At 38.0% G+C, this 20,935-nt stretch overlaps 1 protein-coding gene and 2 pseudogenes across 9 annotated transcripts in view; 2 read left to right on the plus strand and 1 right to left on the minus strand.

The window, feature by feature from the left end:
- MRTFB (myocardin related transcription factor B) overlaps positions 1 to 20,935 on the plus strand; it is a 196,311-nt gene that overhangs the window by 118,751 nt on the left and 56,625 nt on the right. The window lies entirely within an intron of this gene.
- LOC134729403 (Golgi apparatus membrane protein TVP23 homolog B-like) lies at positions 10,823 to 20,933 on the plus strand (annotated as a pseudogene).
- On the minus strand, positions 15,071 to 15,114 carry LOC112437450 (U7 small nuclear RNA; annotated as a pseudogene).

The raw sequence follows: 20,935 nt of genomic DNA on the forward strand, positions 1-20,935 counted from the left end.
AAAATTGAACTCCCAAAATTCAGTATGTCACTGATGCTGCCTGCAGATGAACAACAGTGTTCAGCTCATCAGATTTGTAGAATTTAACTTTGGGACAAGCTCCTGGTTACTTTATCTGCTTTTAAATATTGGGTCCTGCATCGTTTGCATGAATCCATGGAAGTTAATTGAGATGGCAGCAGTTGTTCAAATACTTTTGGTTAATGTTTTACTCTAAAATACCCTGGAGTCTAATTAGATTTGTGCTGTTTTGTCAAAAGAGATAAATATATAAATGACTATTAATAATCCCTAATAGTTTATACTTCATGTTTTAAAGGACACTTATTAAAAATATGTATCATATTTTATATCAACAGTGGTTTTCTACTCATTTTTGGAAAACTTGTTTTTGGGTTGTTTGAAAAAGCAACCTTTAGAATTTTTTTAAATGTCTGAATTATAAGTTTCTGGGTAATGAAGGAGGGATAAATTTGGGTTCATTTAACTTTTTAATCACATAGACACAAGCTTGGGCTCTATATGTCTGATACGTGTCCACTCTCAGGGCTTGGAAGGCTACTCTGCTTCTCAAGTAGTTGCTTGCTTGCTTCCTTATATTGGGATGTTTTAGAATCTTGTAATTGTTGACAGTGCTAGTTGGCTGAAATTATTATGAGGGGAAAACAGCCTTTATTAGCAAACGCTGTAGGATTCAAGAATTGATGGGATGCCTTAACAAGAAAATTTAGCAATACCTTTTGAAAATTTAAAAGAGGAAAAAGTTCTAACTGCTGACCACCTGTGAAGAGTTGTCATCACAGTGCAGAGAATTGTGTGGATAATAAAGCATATCATCTCACAGCTTTGTTGATGCTTATATAAGCTTGTTGATAGATACCAGCCAGTATATGTGGTTGGAGAATTTAATTATTTTCTTCTCTAGGAGAGAACAGCAATAAATGTCATGAATTCCCCTGAACAAATTCAAAATAGAAAATTCTCCTTAGACTAGTTTCTTTTGTCAAAGCAGCAATAGGAAATCTCAACTTTTAACTTGTCTACAAATGGCTTCAAACATTCTCTGATTACACTCAACATACATGAGCTTTCAATTTCTGGATCTACAGCTAAGAAGAGTATTACAAACCACTCTGACATGACAACTGAAGAGTTGATAATTATGAATTTTCAGGAAAAATCAAATAAATTGAGATGATTTAATTCAGATAAGTGTTTTAATGTGGGTCATTATTGAGATAAATGAATCATAATTCTAATGCTACTAGCTAGTTATGTTCCATATTTATCACAGGCAAATGGTAGCAAATGGATTTTAAGAGGAAAAAATGATATTTGATATAAAGGACTCTCTAATGGTGAAAAATAAGATACTACAGAAAGAAAACCAAGTTGTGTGTTAATTACTTTGACTAAAACTGCCCTAACAGACAACCCTCAATCGCAGTGTTTTAACCATTCAAAGTGCATTTCTTGCTCAAAACGCAGTCCAGTGTGGGCAGGACAACTATCCCAGGCAGCTGTCCTCCAAGAAGTGACCTGGGGACCTGGGCTCCTGTCATTGTGTGGCTCAACCAGGAGTGTCAAGGGAGTGGGGAGGAGTTACAGACTTGGGGGGCCACATTTCCAGTTCTGCCACAGACTGGCTAATAGCCGAGATGAAGTACATGAAAGCTTATGGTAGATGGCCCAGCCAGCAATGCAGTAAATTAACATACTGTACTAGGATGTGTCTATAGTAGCTTTGAGAAGAAAATGAACATTTGTCTGAAATATTATGAATAATCCAACCTGGAAATACATCGAGATTAAATAAATCACTTTACCAAAGCACCAGAGCTTTTTTAAATGATGGAAGTTATGCATACTCTACCTGTACTGTCCACTACGCACATATGGCTGCTTAAATTTAAAATAATTAAAATGAAATAAATTGTTTTAAAAATTCAGCTCCTCAGTCACATTAGCCACATTTCAACTACTCAGCAGCCACATGTGGCTAGTGGCTGCTGCAATGAATGTTTCCATTTCTGCCCTCACAGAAAGCTCTGGACAACGCTACTCAGTGCTTTGCTCCTCTCGCTCCTGCCTTGCAGGCCCTGTCTCTTACAACCCAATTCCTGTGCCATTTTTTAAAGAAAGGCACTTGATCCCATCAGCTAATGATAATTTCTTCTCTCCTGTATATTCCCAGTAACTGTATCTGTACCATTCTATGGCATTTCACCTTATGCTAGTGTAATATAGAGCTGCACTGTCTTTGCTGTTAGCCCCATAATATTTCTTGGAGAAAGAATTGTCTGGCCTGTTTGTCCCCCTCATCCCCCAATACCCTGCATCTCATAGACACATTATTCTTATGCATAAGTATTTAAAGAGTATTATACCCTTCTCTGCCTTCTTAAACAGAATATAATAATTGGAATTATCACCTTCAGATATAATTTATAATTCCATTATAAATTAATGGCTTACCCCAAATGTAATGCCATGGTGCCCCGAAGGCACTGTTAAGGTATGTAAGATTGTTGTCCATGCACAGAATGATTGCTGGGTCATTACTAGACTACTCAAATTGTTATTTATTGTTTGATTTTTATCATCTGCCACTTCAGGCTGCTTTTCCTTTTCTGATTGCTGCTTCTAATCTTTAAAAATAAAATAGACAATTAAAATAAATGGTTAAAACGTTTAGAAGGTATTACAAAGCACATGAATTTTGCAACGTCTATTTTGATTTCTTTTGGAATGTCTTCTTTGTTCTCTGCCGACATTCTACTAATTAAAAGTGTTGTACAAGTGAGCTGCCACTAAATTAATGTTTTTTAAAGGAGTGGGGCACGGTGGCTCACACCTATAATCCCAGCACTTTTGGGAGTCTGAGGCAGGAGGATCACTTGAGCCCAGGAGTTTAAGACCAGCCTAGGCAACATAGCAAGACTCCGTCTCTACAAAAAAAAAAAAAAAAAATAAGCCAGGTGTGCTGGCTTATGCCTGTAGGCTTACCTACTTAGGAAGCTGAGATGCAGGGATCCCTTGAACCCAGGGGTTTGAGGCTGCAGTAAGCTGTGATCATGCCACTGCACTCCAGCCTGGGCGACAGAACAAGACCCCTGTATCAAAAAGTAAATTTGAAAAGATACGAGATATGGTTCTTATACAATAGGAATGAAAAAGTAAAAGTATCTCTTCACAGACATTATTCAGTATTTTTAAAAGGTGCATACTACTATTGAGATGAAGTTATGTAATTTTTTATTAGAAATAATTTTATTTAGCAGAAGTTTGAGTGCTTTCACATAGCACAATGCCAGTTATGTTAAACTTCTGTAAGCCCCTACATTCAGGGAGCTGATAGCCTAAAGAATGAGAAACTAAATGATAGTAGAAGTTAAAACACACCCACATACACGAGATAACAGAAAAAAGCTATATATGCTTTGGTCCAAATAAGCAAGGATTACAGACTGGGGGCTGGGCCTCTCTTGTGCTGCAGACCTGTGCTGCCATCTGCCTCCCTGATGTTTCCAGTGGGCCTTTTATTCCTTGCCACCAAACATTCTTCCAGGGTTCCTCATCTCAATAAACAGCACCCCTGTCCACCCAGTGGCTCCTGCCAGGAACCTAGTTGGGAGCAATTCTTGACACCTTCCTTGACCTCCTCAGAACCTGTCACCAAGTCCTGCCGCCAAAGCTGCCAGTTCTACCTCAGAAATATTTCATCTGTCCACAGCACTGTATCATCACGGCCAACAGCCCTGTCCAGGTCCCCTTTACTCAGATCACATATTTACGGGCATCTTTACTCCAGCAGAAAGAGCGCAGCCTTGCTGGTTTTCCCTCCCCCTACACACATTCTGGCCCCTTTCATTCCTTCACCCTCCACTGATGTCAGGAGTGATCATTGTATTGCGTCACTGCACTCCAACCTGGGCAAGAGTGAGACCCTGTCTCAAAAAAAAAAAAAGAATGATCATCTTAAAATGTAATCCTATTCCGTTGTGTCACTGGCTCACACCTTGTAATTGATTTCCATTGTACTTGGGATAAAATCAAAAATCTGTGGGGTAAAAAGCCTTGCCTATGTTTCCAGAAGCCTCTGGGCTTGCTCTCCCTCATCTCTCTTCTCTCTAGAATGCCTCCCCTCCCCAGCCCCTGGCCTGAGCACCTGCAGCTCACCCTTTCAGTTTCACTTCAGATGTCGCCTTCTCACACAGGCCCTTCAGTACCACTGCTCCCTCCTCAAACTGACTTAGATCCTTTTAGTCTTTGTATGTATCATCACTATTATTTTATTCAATATCCCTCTCCCCCTCTAGACTGTAAGATCTATGAGGATGGCGCTAAGTCTATTTTGTTCACCACTGTGCTTGCACCTGCCGGCCTGTGACATCTGCTACTCACTTGGTAAATATTATTTCACAGGAGGATGTTTATTTCCTGGGATAGAATAACCAGGAAAGTGTTCGTGGGGCTGCTGTGGTTATCCTGATTCCATCACCTAAAGGAAAAAGGCACATCAAAATTACCATTTAAACCATTTTAAGGCCTACATTCAGCATCAGGGTAGGCCTTGATTAGTATTTCATCATATCAGTCTCACCTCATTAAGGTGATATAGTCCCTGCTTACAATGGTTCAACTTAGGATTTTTGACTTTATGATGGGTTTATCAGAGTATTAAATGCATTTTGACTTACAGTTTTCGACTTAAACCCATCCTAAGTGAAGGAGCATCTGTACTATCATAACACCACTCTAATTTATTAAAAGCTTTCAGGAAAAAATATAGATACATTTGAAACATTGGGTTTTCCATTGTTTCCTAAAGATAGCTTTATCAGGGTTTTTTAGCAGGCATCAGAATGGCAAAGAAGATCTTAACATTTCTTTGTGTCTTCCCAGTTGTATTTGTATTGCTTATACTGCAATAACAAAATACCGTGGACTACCTGGCTTAAACAACAGAAGTTACTTTTCTCACAGTTCTGGAGGCTAGGAAGCCTGGTGAGGCCAGTTAATGGTGGTGGGTCTCTTCCTGGCTTGTAGCCTTCTTGCTGTGCATGCACAGGGAGAGAAAGAGCGAGGGTGAGCTCTCAGGTGTCTCTTCTCATGAGGACACTAACCCTGTCAGATCAGGGTCCCAACCTCGTGACCTCATTTAACTTTACCTCCGAAAGGCCCTTTTTCCAAATGCAGTCACATTGGGGGTTAGGGCTTCCATGTAGGAATTTGAGAGGGACACAGTTCAGTCTATAAAAGCAGTGAATTCTTATTGATGTAAGAACTTTTTCTATTGGTATTTTAAGGTACAAGATTTCTTATAAAATAGAGATAGTGTGAGCAAAAGTACTGATGAGGTTAATTGGTACAGTGGCCAAAACTTAATAGCATATTAGGAAGTATTTCTTTTTGTATGCTTTGCTTTTTTTTTTTTTTTTTTTTAATGTGGAAAGACTAAATTTTCCTTTTTAATTCTGGCTCTGCTTCTCACTAGCTGTGTGATCTTGGATAAATGCTTAATTCCTTTGTAAAACTCAGTGTTGGTACCCGCCATGTAGGGTTGTTATGAGGATTAGATGTGGTGATAGCCGTAAAGCTCCCAGGATGGAGTCTGACAAACAATGAGCCCACATTAAAGCTCCGTTTGATGCACTTGGCCATCCTTCCCAGTGTGGGGCAAAGTAAAACCAATTTCTAGGCTATTGAAGCAGGTGAATGCACACAGGCTGGCAATTTCCCAACTGAATATGATTTCTGAGGAGGTGCAAGTATCCAGTGTCTGCATTCTAGCATGCATGATCATCTGCTAGAGTTGCCCTTTTTCTCGTTTATTTGAATCTAAACAGTAGAGCAAGTAGATTGACTATCTTGGAGTTTAAACACCGAAAACATCCAAACATCAGAACTTTTCTCCACATACTACTGACATTGAAACATGTCACGAAACATGACATTCTAATACCAGAACAATTGGCTTTTGTGCTTGGCAAGGGATAATGTGGCAATCCTCTATGCTGTGCATGGCTGCTTGGTCCATCATCGTCTGGATCATCTCACACAGTTGCTATGATATTAGGATAACACACAAGTTATGGCAGTTCTTAGTTTATGTTTTGCTAGGCACATTGCACATGTGTGTGTATATATATACATAGGTATATGTACAAATGTGTATATGTAAATATATTTGAGTGTGTGTTTGTATCAGCCCCATTCCTGAATCCACAAAATGGAAAGGAAAACCGAGATACTGAGTCTGGATCATCTGACTTCAACAGAGTAGCATGTGCTTACTATTCTGGGAAAAATTGGAGGTAAACAATATTCCACTGTTTCCTGTTTCGTTAATTGTTCTTTTATTCAGAGAGCCCACCTTACGCATTTGTATTAAGAAACATGAGAACATTCTATACAATGTACATTTTTCCATTATAGAGGGATTCAGAAGCAGAGCTTTAGCTTGTAGCACTAGCTCTACCTATAGCTGCACACTGAAATTCTAAACCATGATGGAGTGTAGAATTTTTTATTGCCCTCAAAATAAGAAAAATAAACATTATCTTCTTTGGGAACCATATAGATAAGGAATTTAGAACTTTAAGGATAGAACCAACATGATCTCACAGGTTAAAAATGAATTGTTTGAAAAATCAAGTATTGTTTTAACCTCTGCATTGTTGGTGATCAATTAAGTGGATGATTAATATCTTTATGTACATCTGTCGCAGGCTAATGTTATCTCTGCCATTCTGTACCAGGCCCCTGGCTTGACAACATACTGTCATATCACAAGAAGCATACTTTAAATTCATTCCAACTTTTGACAAAAAGGAGAAAGGAATTTGTGTGAAGGTATGATGAGTTTAAAGAAACATGCCCCATTTTTAGCTGTCTGTTTCCATGGCAACAGAAGCAGCAGCCAACCAGAGAGTTATCAAAGCTCCTGTAAATTTCCAAAGCTGAGTGTTGAAACATTGTCTTCCTGACCTCATGCTGCAGATTATCGTAGGAAACCTACAGTGTATTAGTCTGGAATAATGGCGGTCCTGTTAGCATTTTAGTTTTTACTTTAATTTTGCTCTTTAATTTCTAAGAGAAGGTAAATGCTACATTCTAGATTGTGGGACTTCCTTACAGGCAAGGGATGGTGGTTTAGAATTCCGAGGTCTATACCACCTGCCACTTCCCCTCCTTTTCCAATTCTGTGTACTTAATAAGAATGCAGTAAACTTTATGTTGAAATCAAAGGCAATATTTCCACTTGGTCTAGAGCCTAACTTTTTTCAAACACTAATTTGAATAGTTTTTCAGTTAACTTGATGTTGTTGCTCCCTTTTTCATCAGAAAATAGTCTTAATATCAAAATTCCTGATCAAAATGCTGTTTGCTCTTTGTAGTGTCTGGGGTTGATATTTATGTGCACACTGTGGAGCTCTGCTTTTGTTTCAGACAGGAAGTGCTGGTGGAAGTTTGCTTACCCAGTGCAGATAGCACAGCTTTTACAGAACAAACCACCATTTTATTTCTGGCCTGTTTGCATTCCACTTTTTAAAATTCCTTGAAGAAGAACCCATTTTATAATTGGCAAATTAGCACCCTTGAAATATAACCCAAAATTTGTGATATTCAGTTACTACTTTTTATCATCTATGAGAGTACTTTAGTGCTTTCTCTTTTTTCTTTCTTTTTTTTTTTGAGATGGAGTCTCACTCTGTTGCCCAGACTGGAGTGCAGTGTCATGATCGCGGCTCACTACAACCTCTGCCTCCCGGGTTCAAGCGATCCCCACCCCACCTCCACCTCAGCCTCCCAAGCAGCTGGGATTACAATCGTGCCCCACCACGCCTGGCTGATCTTTGTATTTTTAATAGGGGTTTCACCATATTGGCCAGGCTGGTCTCGAACTCCTGACCTCAAGTGATCCGCCTGCCTAAGCCTCCCAAAGTGCTGGGATTACAGGCGTGAGCCATCACGCCTGGCCAGTGCTTTCTCTTCTTTAATGCAGCTTGAATTTCGCATTAATTCTAAGTGGAGAAATCTACCACTTTTTCATGGCCTTCTTTACTTTTTTACTCATAGCCCCTCCTTTTTAGTCTTTTACCCTTCAGAACAACATAATTACATTTTGTCTTCGTTCCTACCATCATCAGCAATTCAAAAATAACTCCAAACTCCAAATTCCCGCAATGAAGTGAAATGGTGTTGGTTTTGCCCCCATGATAATCACTTGCCCATAGAAAATTATTTTGTTAATTTATTCTTAAATGTGACATTGTATTCTGTTTTCTTAGAAAATAGCAACTCAGTTATATGCTCTAAGTATACCATGCAAATTTAAGTAACACATGTTTATTAAAACTTATATATATGGTAAGCATTGTGGAAGGTGCTAGATATATAAGGATGAGGTCTAGTAGGGCAAATAGAGGCAAAATATAGATATCTAGCGTGCAGTGTGATGGGGAATATATAATGTAGTTGTTACTGTAGTTATCAAATTGTTAAAAGATCAAATCATTATTAATGGTTAATGGAATTATGGTGGTGAGAGGGGCCAGCCAGGGGTTGGTAGGAAATAAGAAATGTGATTATTGAGAAATTAGTTTCATAATGTCTGTTCTGCTAACTGTTCCTTTTTTTTTATTACTGAAATGAAATTCACATAACATAAAATTAACGATTAAGCAGTTGCTGTCATGCTCCCTTCCCCGCAATCCCTGGCAACCACCAATCTGCAGTCTGTCTCTGAATTTACCAGTTCTGGATATTTCATGTAAATGGGGACTCATACAATATGTGAGCTTTTATATCTGACTTCTTTTCCTTGTAATGTTTTTCAGTTTCATCCACATTGTAGTATGAGTATTTAATTTATTTTTATGACTGAATAATATTCCATTGTATGGATATGCCACAATTTGTTTATCCATTCATCTGTTGATGACATTTGGGCACTTTCTGCCTCTTGGCTATTGTGAATAGAGTTGCTATGGACATGTGTGTACATGTATTTGTTTGAGTACTTGTTTCCAATTCTTATTTCACCTAGGAGTAGAATTGCTGGGCTGCAATTGTTATAAACTAAAATTATATTCAGTTTAGAAAAGAACTTCTTTAGGAAAGACTTTAGAAAGAACTGCTAAATGTTCTAATTTTGTATCTTATGGTCTTTTCCTCTGATAAAAATGATACCATTTAGAGCCAGTGAATAACTTGCCATGCAGTTTCCTGATTTCTCTCCCCCTGGCTGTTGCCTTTACTAGTTGGAGCATTTCGGTAATGCATAACCATGTTTCTCTTCTTGACTTTCTCTTCACAGTCTACAATGATTATTCCAAACCTCCTTCACTGGCCTCAAAATTAACTTTCCCTTTACCCATCTCACTTGGAACAGATGACCTTTCTTTCAACTTCTCCAAAACGTTAAAAGCCATTATCTGGGAACTCCCTAGATGTCCCAGACCAAAGCTGTAAAGCTTCTTGCAGCAGTCGCCAATCCTCATTGCCCTCCTATTATGATAGAGGAAGTGTCTCTTAATAAAGGATGTCTTTGTACATCTGTCCCCTTCCTACTGCCTTCAAGGTACCTGCTATCTCTTATGCTCTTGTTCATTCTCTCATTTGTATTCATTCTTATTTCTTTCTTCTCCCCTTCCCTCTCTTTTGCTCTTCATCAATTATAAACTTGCTCAACTATTTTCCAACTTCAAGTTTCACACCCTCAAGTTTTCACTTTCTCCCTTGCTCTTCCTGGGCAGCATCTTGAAAGCATGCTTACACTCTTGCCTCTCGTTCACACCTGACCTCCTCCAACCTGACTTACATCCATCACTTTACAAAAGTAGCTCCTCCAGGGATTAAAACAGCAGCATTTGACACACTTGATCATGCCTCCTTTAAAAACTCTTACACACACCCTCCTGGTTCCCTCCGCCTTTTTAGGCAGCTTCCTCTGCCTTCCTTTGTTGGATCTTCCTTCCCTATCTGACCTGTAACAGGGCTTCTATTTGTTGGCTTTCTTAAGAGCTCAGTCCCGGGCTTTCTTTTCCTCTCTATTTATATTCTCTACCTCAGCAAACTCCTGTGGCTTCAAATACTACATAAGTGACAACTTCCAAATTCCACTCTCTGCCAAGACCTTCTGAAATCGGGACCCATGTAGCCAACTGCCATTTTAACATCTCCACTTCCTATTCAAACATGCCCAAGACTGCGCTTCCTAATAGCCAGCATGCATTCCTTATCTCAGTAAATGGTCTACCCAGGTGCTTAAGCCTGAAACCCAGGATCATCTTTGTGACCTCTTCCTCCTTCAAACACACTGTCCACTGTTGATTTGATTCTAAATGTATCTCAAATCTATTCATTACATCTCTCAGCCATGATGGAGTTGAAGAAAAAATAAGTCCTGTGCTCAAAGTTTCTATCCTGGAACATCAGAAAATTCTATGAAATTTAGAAATAAATGTTTGGTTTCAAGAGAAAGCTTACCCTGAGCTTTTGAAAACCACGGTAAATATTTCCCCATTGAGTCAGAAACCCAGCCCCATTGTCCTCACTAATTCTTTTTATATCTTACAGTTCTTCACTGCTTATTAGTTATTTATATTATTTGACATGATATCACTAGTACCCTTAGGTGAGAGGAGGTAATCTTTGTTTCTGAATTTAAATTTACCTTAAAACTTAATGTTATACATTGTGGGGAAGGGGAAAAATAAAAAGGTACTATCTTACCTTGTAAGCTGGACTACAGATTGGCACAACCATTTGGAAGGCAAAGTGACCTTATCAAAGTTTTAAGGGCGTGTTCCATTATTAGAAATTTAATTTATAGGTATATCATCAAAGGATGCCCCCAAAATGAATGAGGATATTCATTATAGCATTATTTGTAATAGCAAAAAATCTGGTAGCTTAAGTATGTGAATAATACATCCATATGTTAGATGCAGCCTTTAAGAAAGAGCTAGATTCTGAGTTCCGACCCGGACCCGTACGCTGCTGCGCTGACGTGGCTCCCGGAAGTAAGGCTGGCGTAGGGCCGCCATGTTGCAGCAGGATAGTAATGATGACACTAAAGATGTTTCACTGTTTGATGCGGAAGAGGAGACGACTAATAGACCAAGAAAAGTCAAAATCAGACATCCAGTAGCATCGTTTTTCCACTTATTCTTTCGAGTCAGTGCAATCATCGTCTATCTTCTCTATGAATTGCTCAGCAGCAGCTTTATTACCTGTATGGTAACAATTATCTTGTTGTCATGTGACTTTTGGGCAGTGAAGAATATCACAGGTAGACTAATGGTTGGCCTACGTTGGTGGAATCACGTTGATGAAGATGGAAAGAGCCACTGGGTGTTTGAATCTAGAAAGGAGTCCTCTCAAGAGAATAAAACTGTGTCAGAGGCTGAATCAGGAATCTTTTGGTTGGGACTTGTTGCCTGTCCAGTGCTGTGGGTGATACTTGCCTTCAGTGCACACTTTTCCTTCAGAGTAAAAAGTGGTTGGCGGTGGTTATCATGGGTGTGGTGCTACAAGGTGCCAACCCGTATGGTTACCTCAGGTGTAAGGTGGGCAGCAGAAAGAATTTAACCGGCATGGCTACTTTATATTTTGGAAAGCAGTTTTTAAGACAAAACACTGGAGATGATCAGACTTCCTGAATAGAGAAAGCTTATGTGCTTTGTTACATTGGGGAACGACTGAAGAGATAAGTCTTGACTTTGAACCTTTTAGAGCTTAGTCCATGTTGCAACGAGGAGTGTTGGCTTTGTTTTTCCACTTAAAAACTTTATTTATAAAAAGGAAAAATAGTTTTCATATTAAGTTTTTATTTCCAGCAGTTGGGGCGAGAAAGTATATGTTGGCACTAGAAACATTGTCAAGATTTATTCTGTGGTGCAGGTATGCACATTCCATAGGTATGCACACGGCCATGTAATATCAGTATATCCCAAGTTAACGAAAGTGTTCATTTACATAGGCAATGGAGACCTTTGCATTGTGATCCATAGAACATAGGAGGATGTTCTTAGTCTGTCTCAAAGCTCTATATGTTTACATATTATTTCTGTAGATTGTTTTCAGGAGAAAGTTTTGCTTCCATGGTAAGAGTGAGCACTTTGGCTTCTGTGTAAGTTAGAAATAATTGTTAGTTTTTAATATGTACTTCGTGGGGAAATTTCTTAGATGTTTGCAAGCAAGTGAAAACAATTAGGGCCAGTGGTATTAACTACTTTATAAAATTTTATTTTTATTTGTAAGAAGTCATCTACTTAAGGCCCAGTTAATATAAGTGGAATCATCGTAGTTTAAGGAATACCCAGAGATTGCTGCTGTTCTATTTATTTTACAGAAAGGATAGCTAGATTGAAAGCTCTTCAGTGGACCTTGAGCTAATAGAGCTTTTACCACTAAAAGAGCATTATTCTCATGTCATAATGAGAATAATCATTTACATACTTGGCATAATAAATGCCTAAAAGACATTTTATTTTCTGAATCTATCTTTTTCTTGCTATAATGGGGATATTGTAAATTATGCATTTGTATTAATGGTATTTCTTAAAGCAATCTATGTAACTGTAAACTAAACCAATCTACAAACTATTGTAGGCATCTGTAAATTCTGTTGTAGGTATTATAAACCTTGTTGAAGTCTTAATCAGCAGATTATGTTGTGAATGTATTTGTACATTGTTAAAATAGTTTTTAAGATTATTTGTTTAATTGAATAAGTGTCTTATTAGAGTGATAGCTTTGAAGGTGCAAAACTTTATATTTGTATAAAATTCTACTGTTTACAAGGCAAAAAAAAAAAAAAAAGAGCTAGATTCCATGATATTCTTTAAGCAAATTACCAAACTATATAAATAGTATTATCTGACACATATACTTCCTTTGCATATTTTATATATAACATTGGTGGACAATTCACAAGACATCTTCTCCGAGCCATAGAAATCTAACAGTGGTTACCTCTGGGGAGAAGGACTGAAGGTCTGAAGTAGAATGGATTAACTTTCACTTTTCTTTTTAAAATCTCTTTTTATGTGCATGTATACTTTATTTTAACAAATAAAAGAAAAATGTATTATAAAACAGGGATTCTTAAATCAAGATGCTAACAGTACACATAGTGTTCTGTTTGAGTCCCGGGCTCAGAAGGAGACCCTTCATGATTTGACTTTCTCCCCTTTGACTGCAAAATAAACTGTTCACAGCAGAGAACTATAAATTTGTGAATCTTTATGGAACTAAAATTTTTAAAGCCTTATGGTTTATATTTGGAGAAAAAAAGTGTTATTTTCACCAAGTGTCTAATGTAATAGTAGTGGTAATAATTAGTAATAGCCACCACCATTTTAAACATTTATTTTTAAGAGAAAGGAAAAGTAGTTCATCAGTCTTTTGCCCTTTCAGTACAATTGTTTTCAAGTCCTTACCTGATTAAACAAGTGCAATTCTACATTTGGCCACCACACTGCTATCTGATCAAACACTGAAACAAGTATTGAATGGAATCCAATTAATCCCTCCTGTATCCAAGCTCAAAAGATAATATGAGGAAGCTGGCTTTTCTAAACTGTCTTGTTTTTACAGGATCAGGCCTTCACTTAATACTATTTAAACAATGCATAATAAATGTTTGCCAAAGTCCAACCACTTCATTCTCTTAACTACCCTGACATCTGTTTGAAAAATAAACAACTGAAACTAGGATCTGTTTATTACCTAGTACTGACTTCAGAGTCAATACATAGTCAATTCTAGAGTATTCTTTAGTTTTCCATCTTCAGAGATGGTTCATCTAATCCTCACTTGACTGCTCAGGCTTTTTTTTTTCACTCCTCATGATCCTAAAGTTTATTCTGTCCACTGTCCTGTAATTAAGTAATATACATTGGAGCTTCTCTCTAACTCACAGATAGCTGTTCATCACCTCTCCCCTCTCCCCTTTCCCACACTCCTTCATACCCATAACTGAAATCCAGCTGTTCGTAAAGAATTTCCAAGACCATGGCTGCCTGCCATTATGCTCCCCAGAAAGTGTCATTTTTGCATTGTTTTGGTAGCATACAGTCCTCTATGTCCCACTGAAAACTCAGGGCCAGAGCCATGCTTTGCCTCGGCTTGCTCAACTCAAACTAAACTGCTCTTTGTTATTAATATGCTGCATACAATGTGTTGTTTCCTTTAGGGGGAAAAGGCACTTTAATTACATCATATTAAGACAACATTTCACACTTTGGTTGGCCAACGCGGATGGAACACTTGAGGCCAGGAGTTGGAGACCAGCCTGGTCAACATAGGAAAACCCCGTCTCTATTAAAAATACAACAAATTAGCCGGGCATGGTGGTACACAACCTGTAATCCCAGCTACTCAGGAAGCTGAGGCACAAGAATCACTTGAACCCAGGAGACAGAGATTGCAGGGAGCTGAGATCAGACCACTGCAGTCCAGCCTGGGCGACAGAGGAAGACTCTGTCTCGAAAAAAAAAAAAAATTTTTTTTCAACATTCTACTTAGGGAAACAAAAGAGGAAAGACATATCTTGGTTCAAAAAGCATGTGAAATTTTTGAATTAGGGTTATAAGTATCACATGAAAGAAGTTATTGTATTTTAAAGGTTTTGTTTTGTGTGTTTATTTGTTTGTTTGAGACAGAGTTCTTGCTCTGTTGCCCAGGCTTGAGTGCAGTGGTACAATCATAGCTCACTGTATAGCCTCGAACTCCTGGGCTCAAGTGATCCTCCTACCTCAGAGCCTCCCAAGTAGCTGGGACTACAGGTGTGTGCTACCATGCCAGCTAATTTTTTTTATTTTTTATTTTTCTTTGGTAGAGACAGGGTCTCACTATGTTGCCCAGGCTGTTCTCAAACTCCTGGTCTCAAGCCATCCTTCCTCTTCAGCCTCCCCAAACACTGGGATTACAGGCATGAAGCACCGAGTTTGGCCTTACAGTTTTTTTATATTGGAAACGAATCTTAAAATTTTGTTCTAAAAGCACTCTAAACCATTTAAGAAGCAGGGGAAAGGAACTAAAAGAAGATACTTTTTTTTATGGAAAACCCGCTAGACAAATTCTAAAAGAGCTGTAACACTTAAGATACTTTATATCTAAACTACCATATTGCTGGGAATGACATTTTCAGTTTATCATTGGATAAGCTACCTTTCATTTTTTTGGAATTGGGATTAAAATCAAATTTTTACTTTTCTTGCATAAAAGTAGAGCAAATTCAAAACACCTCTATTGACATAATATTGTTTTTATCTGTTGTGATAAGGAATAAGGATTAAGTAAAAATTTCAAAGTTATACACCCTTTTCTCCTTATTGAAATGTAATAGAAAACTGTAAATGTTAGCCCTAAGAGATGAAAGATCATAATTCAATAAATTTTTTTCTTTAAATGAAATAGCCATCTGTATCCATGTTCACATATGTCTGCTACAATTGCAAAAGACAGCGGTTAATACGTGAGGAAATCGGTCTCATTACTTTATGATCGTGCTTTATATATATTACATTGGAATAGTCTTCCTTTTAAGAATTCAAATTAAGGGAATAACTGAAATGAGGAATTAACTTTATACACAAAAATTGCACCACAGCATTATTTATAGTTAAAAAATTGGAAACAACCTAAGTGATAAACAGGGACTATTTAGTAAACTATGCCATATCCACCTAACAGAGTATTTTATGTAGCCACTAAAATAATAAGAATATTTATCATTGTAGTTACAGAGTGATCAGAGTATGTAGAAGCAGAGAATCAAAATCTATGCTTAAAGACAGAGGAAATACATGGTAACTCTAGTTGTGTCTCTCTGGATGATGATATTATCCGTGATTTTCTTTTTTAGTTTTTTTATCCTACTGTTTTCTATTTCCATATTTTGTGTAATGAATATATTTGGCTCCTATCATGTGTGAAAAGATTTTTTTTAATAAAAATGCCTGGGACCCAGGCTAGTTAGGAAAGATGGGATACATACAGTAAGCAAATGGATTTATAACCTCATCTCCCTCCATCCATGAGGGTGCTTTGCCTGCCTCTTGTGAGTTTTGTCATCTGGAAATATACAGCTGTTGTAGAATTGTCAACTTGGGGTAAATGTTTTGCACAGAGAATACAATGCTACCTGTATGAGATATGCTTTTTTATATCTGTCCCCCTTTTTTGATAAAATGAAACAGGTTTACACCTTGTTTTAAACCATGATTCTAAATTTCAGGACTTCTTAGGACCATGTGTTGGATTGTTTAGCCTTTACCTTTTTCAAAAATAATATTCTTTGAAAATGTTCAAATGTGAGCAATTGTAACATGAAGTCTATTTATCTTTATTACTTATGTCCTTTGTTTCTGAAAGGATGTACACACTCAGTGTTTTGAACTGTTTAGTCCCCTGAGGATTCTATAGTTTGTACGTGTATCCTTTTCTTGCATGATGGCCATGGAAGATACTGAATGTTACTCAACTTACTAAGAAGATGGAGGCTATGATGTCAACCCAATAGTATGGTTCATCCACTCAGCAAGGCACCAGGAGAGAATGCTCTTGGTTTCAGTTTTGACACATGAGGCCATTGCCAGACTGCCTCTGCTGCAGGAAAACAGTACCAGGCCAGTGTCTAGTCTTTGGTTGCAGCTACAGATATGAAATCTTGTCAACACAAGCACAATTTGTCAGGCAGTTGTGCAAGGCTGAGTGACATTCAGTGGTCTAAGCCTTTTTTCCCCTCCATGCAGATATAAACATGGAGGGTAAGCATGGAGGCTGAAAAGGGAGGAAGGAGGTCTCCAGGCTTAATCCATGAAGGTCCCAGGAAAACTTGATAAAGCATTCCTGATCCCACAACCGTGAATGCCTCTCTGATCATTAAAAGAGTCTGGTCCTCTGTTTTCAGGGTCCCTTACCCCTTCCTCAGTCGTGGATAAGCACCAGTACATTCTGCCTGACTTCTGTGTCGCATGACAATTAAGCTGTCTATCATTCAAGCCATGTTCTTCCTGGATGGTCTCTGTCTAAGGTGCAGATATCTGCTGTGACTTATACATTAATTTTATTAGTAATTTGATGAACAGAAGTTCTGAAAGGAAGTTTGATATCTGCCAAAATTATAAGTCTATACCTATATGATCTGTACTTTTTATAAGTAGTAGTTGCTCTCAGAATAGCCTGTGTCAATTGTGAATGACTGGTTTTAGTTGACATCAACAAGTAATACTGTAATTGTGTGTTTTTGTTTTGAGACAGAGTCTCGCTCTGTTGCCCAGGCTTGAGTGCAATGGCACGATCTCGGCTCACTGGGTTCAAACGATTCTTCTGCCTCAGCCTGCTGAGTAGCTGGGATTACAGGCACCTGCCACCTCGCCTGGCTAGTTTTTATATTTTCAGTAGAGACGGGTTTCACCATGTTGGCCAGGCTAGTCTCAAACTCCTGAGCTCCAATGATCTGCCAGTCTCGTCCCGGCCTCCCGAAGTATAATTGTGTTTTAATACTACCCAAAGTAGCAATGTACCTGATCTCTTGCTAGAGCATAGTGCCTCATATTCAATATAATATGTGCAGTAGTGTCCACCTATGGGTGCAGATAAAAGCTAAAAAAAAAAAAAACTGGGTAATCAGCATACTTAACAAAATGGCTAGTTACTTGCAATTCTGCCTCCCCTTCCATTCATGTTCTTCCTAACGTCGCTTAAAAAAGATCTTCCTTTCACAGCTACTGCTGCTGCTCTTTCCCATGGATTTGTACCCCATGCAGTACCCAGACACGTAACAGATATGCTCTAAATAAATGAATGTGCCTGGGGGAGGCTGATGGCCACAGCTGCTTTGAATAATACTTGTAGTGGGAGGTTCTTGCTTCTTGGGAAAGTTTTATAGGCAATGATGAGAGCATTAATTGGGGAAATTATTCTCCTACCTTCAAGCAGTATAAGTAGGGTTGTTTGGTTGCTTGTTTGGCCACATAGAAAATGGGATAGAAAACACAAATGTTTGTGTGTGTTGTTTTATTTTAATAATTGGTGGTTGGTGTCTACGATATTGTGAATATAATTAGAAATGTATATGTGTTCTTTGTCTTGGGTTTCTGGCACAGAACTCCTAAAGTTCTCCTAAATGTCCTGAGTAATAGGAGCATCATTTGTTATACATTTGGTCTTAGTCCCCAGTTCTTGACAAAGAGCTTATTTCTAAGATCCTTGGACTCTCTGGAGTGATGAGAGTGGTTTTTGTATGCTACTGAGATGACAGGTAGTTGAAGGTCTTTAGGTAGCTTCCAGATAGGGGCTGATCACCAGAAAGACCAAGGCATGGCCAGAGGAAAGGTGGTATACCCAGAGAGGGCATGGGAGCTCTGTGCCCCTTCTCCCATACCATGCCCTATGTGTCTCTTCCATTTGGCTATCCCTGAGTTGTATCCTTTATAATAAACTACTAATAATAGGTAAAGTGCCTTCCTGAGTTCTGTGAGCTGTTCTAGCAAATTATCAAACCTGGGGAGGGGATTATGGGAACCTCCCAACTTTATAACTCATTGGTCAGAAGTCTGAGTGGCTTGGACTAACAATTGGCATCTGAAGTGAGGGCAGTCTCTTGGGATGGAGCCCTTTAACTTGTAGGATCTGACACTAACTCCAGGTACCTACTGTCAGAATTGAATCATTGGACACCCAGTTGGGCATCCAGAATTGGAGAATTGGTTGGTATGAGGGAAAAGCCCACACATCTGGTGTCAGAAGTGTTGGAAATAGAAACAGATCAGAATGACACGCATCCGTGTTGTATGTTACCCTCATGGTAGCAGGTACCTTTCTTTCCATGTTAGCATGAAAATGTGATTTCTGGTCATAGATGATACAGCTGACAGGACTGCTGTCCTGGTAAATGAAGGCACCTGAAATGACCAATGTACAATCAAGAGATGCTTCCAAGACTAACCAGCTGTTGTCATCAGAGTGTTGGTTTGCAAATCAAGTTGTTGCAGATGTATGCATCATTCAAAGATGCCATTCACCCAAAAAACGTATTGTGTCTGATAGATTTGTCTCACAAATGTGTGCTTTCATTGTTTGGTTTTTGTTTTAAACCAAAAAGGGGGTGGTTGACATTTTCATTACTCTTTCTTTTTTACTCTTTTGAGGATTCCCTTGGGAGAAAGGAAAGATTTTCCTGCTAGAGATTCTCCAACAGACATGGACCACCATGTTCCAGAAGTATCAACCTTTGATCTGGAGAACTGTTCTAACCCTTTTCTCCTCTCAGTTGTCTTTTTCTTGAGATTCTGCTTCTTGAATATGATTATCTTAAATGCAGACAAGCATTTACTTTAGCATTCCTAGAAGAATGTTAAAGTACGCAGGTCTTTGGGTGCTGCAAGATGCACAGGTCAGCTCCTTGGTTATTTTGTTCTTAGTAAAGTACAGTGGGAACATACTATCCTCAATCAACTTAGGGAAAAGATCTTTCTGTTAGTGCACAATTGATTCAAAGTATCACAGAACATCTTAATGTCAGGAATGTGCATATCTTTTTTAAAGAAATTTTATTTCTTTTGCTTTGTGTAGCAGAATCTTGTCAGTTGCTTCAGTTCTAAATAGGCTATCAGTGAAGTTTTGTGATCCTGTGGCCCCAAACCAAACAAAAACCCAAACTTATTTCTGTATCTAATAGATGATGACATTCATATCAAACAATGATAAAGTATTTTTAAAAGCCATGTGACAGCTTAGATTCTTTCTGAACTTTACCTAAGACTGTGCTCTGCTCTGCAGTCAGCGCAAGACCAACTGAAACACAAGGGATGGAGGCCACGTGCCTGCGTCTGCAGGCCTCAAGGTTTTATTGCAAGGAGGAGACACCACGTGCACTGCATTTGAGCCTCTCGTTCCAGCCATCACCACTCACTAGAAAATTGTGTCTTCTCTTCCCACCATTTAAGTAAGAAAGGCACATAAGTAATTTTTTTAAGCATATTGACAACCATTAAGCAGACTCTTAATCACTCTAATCTTGGTTTTCATCCATGGTTTGAAACAAAAATCAAAATGGCAACTTAAAATCACAGTGGAAACTGGTTTGAATGTAAAGCAAAGCAAGAAAAATATTTTTCAGAGTCACCTCCTGTATTCCCCTTATTTTGAAATAGTCTCATTTTCCAGATAAAAATATGTAGATGCTTATAAAAGGAATCTGCTTGAGAAAACTAGAAAAAAATTAATTTTTTATTAAATTTGGCAAACTGGATGTCTGCATTTCATAATGTATATCTTGTTCTCTGCCAGTTCTAATAATTTACTCTTTTTTTAAAATAATAAGGTGTCAACTGATTTGTGACTTTCTTAGAACTTATAGAATGAGATATATGGTATCATGTTTGTGCAAAGATTACTAAACTTTAAATTCCTAATTTAGAAATTTCCCTTTGGGTCATTAGGAATATCTCATAGGTCTAATTTTTATTATGCAAGCAGCCTTCCTTAAAGCCACTTATAGTCAGTCTTAAAATAAGTTTTTGCTATTAATTTGTTTTTAAAAAACTAAGATGTGTCAAAGAATTTCACGTCTCTTATTTCTATAAATTAGATTTATTAGCAAGTCTTAATATATAAGCCAACTATTTTTACTTTCTTGAGTACTATGAATGTTTTAAACAACAAATACATAGCTTTGGTCATCAAAATAGGATAAACTAAACAAAAAATTTATACTGTGTAAACTTTAGTGTTCACTAAACAGGCAGAAATTACAAAATAATTTTCCTTTTACAACTTACGTGGTGCCAGGTAATATCCTTCTTTTTAATTGTGAAATAGAAGATGCTTGATAAAGCTTAATTGCATCTCCTCTGGAATCACATAAATTGGCTCCCACAGTTGCCGATAAACTCCAATGGTGATTATTTCCTTT

This window comes from Pan paniscus, chromosome 18, assembly GCF_029289425.2.
Source record: "Pan paniscus chromosome 18, NHGRI_mPanPan1-v2.0_pri, whole genome shotgun sequence".
NCBI classification, from domain to species: domain Eukaryota; kingdom Metazoa; phylum Chordata; class Mammalia; order Primates; family Hominidae; genus Pan; species Pan paniscus.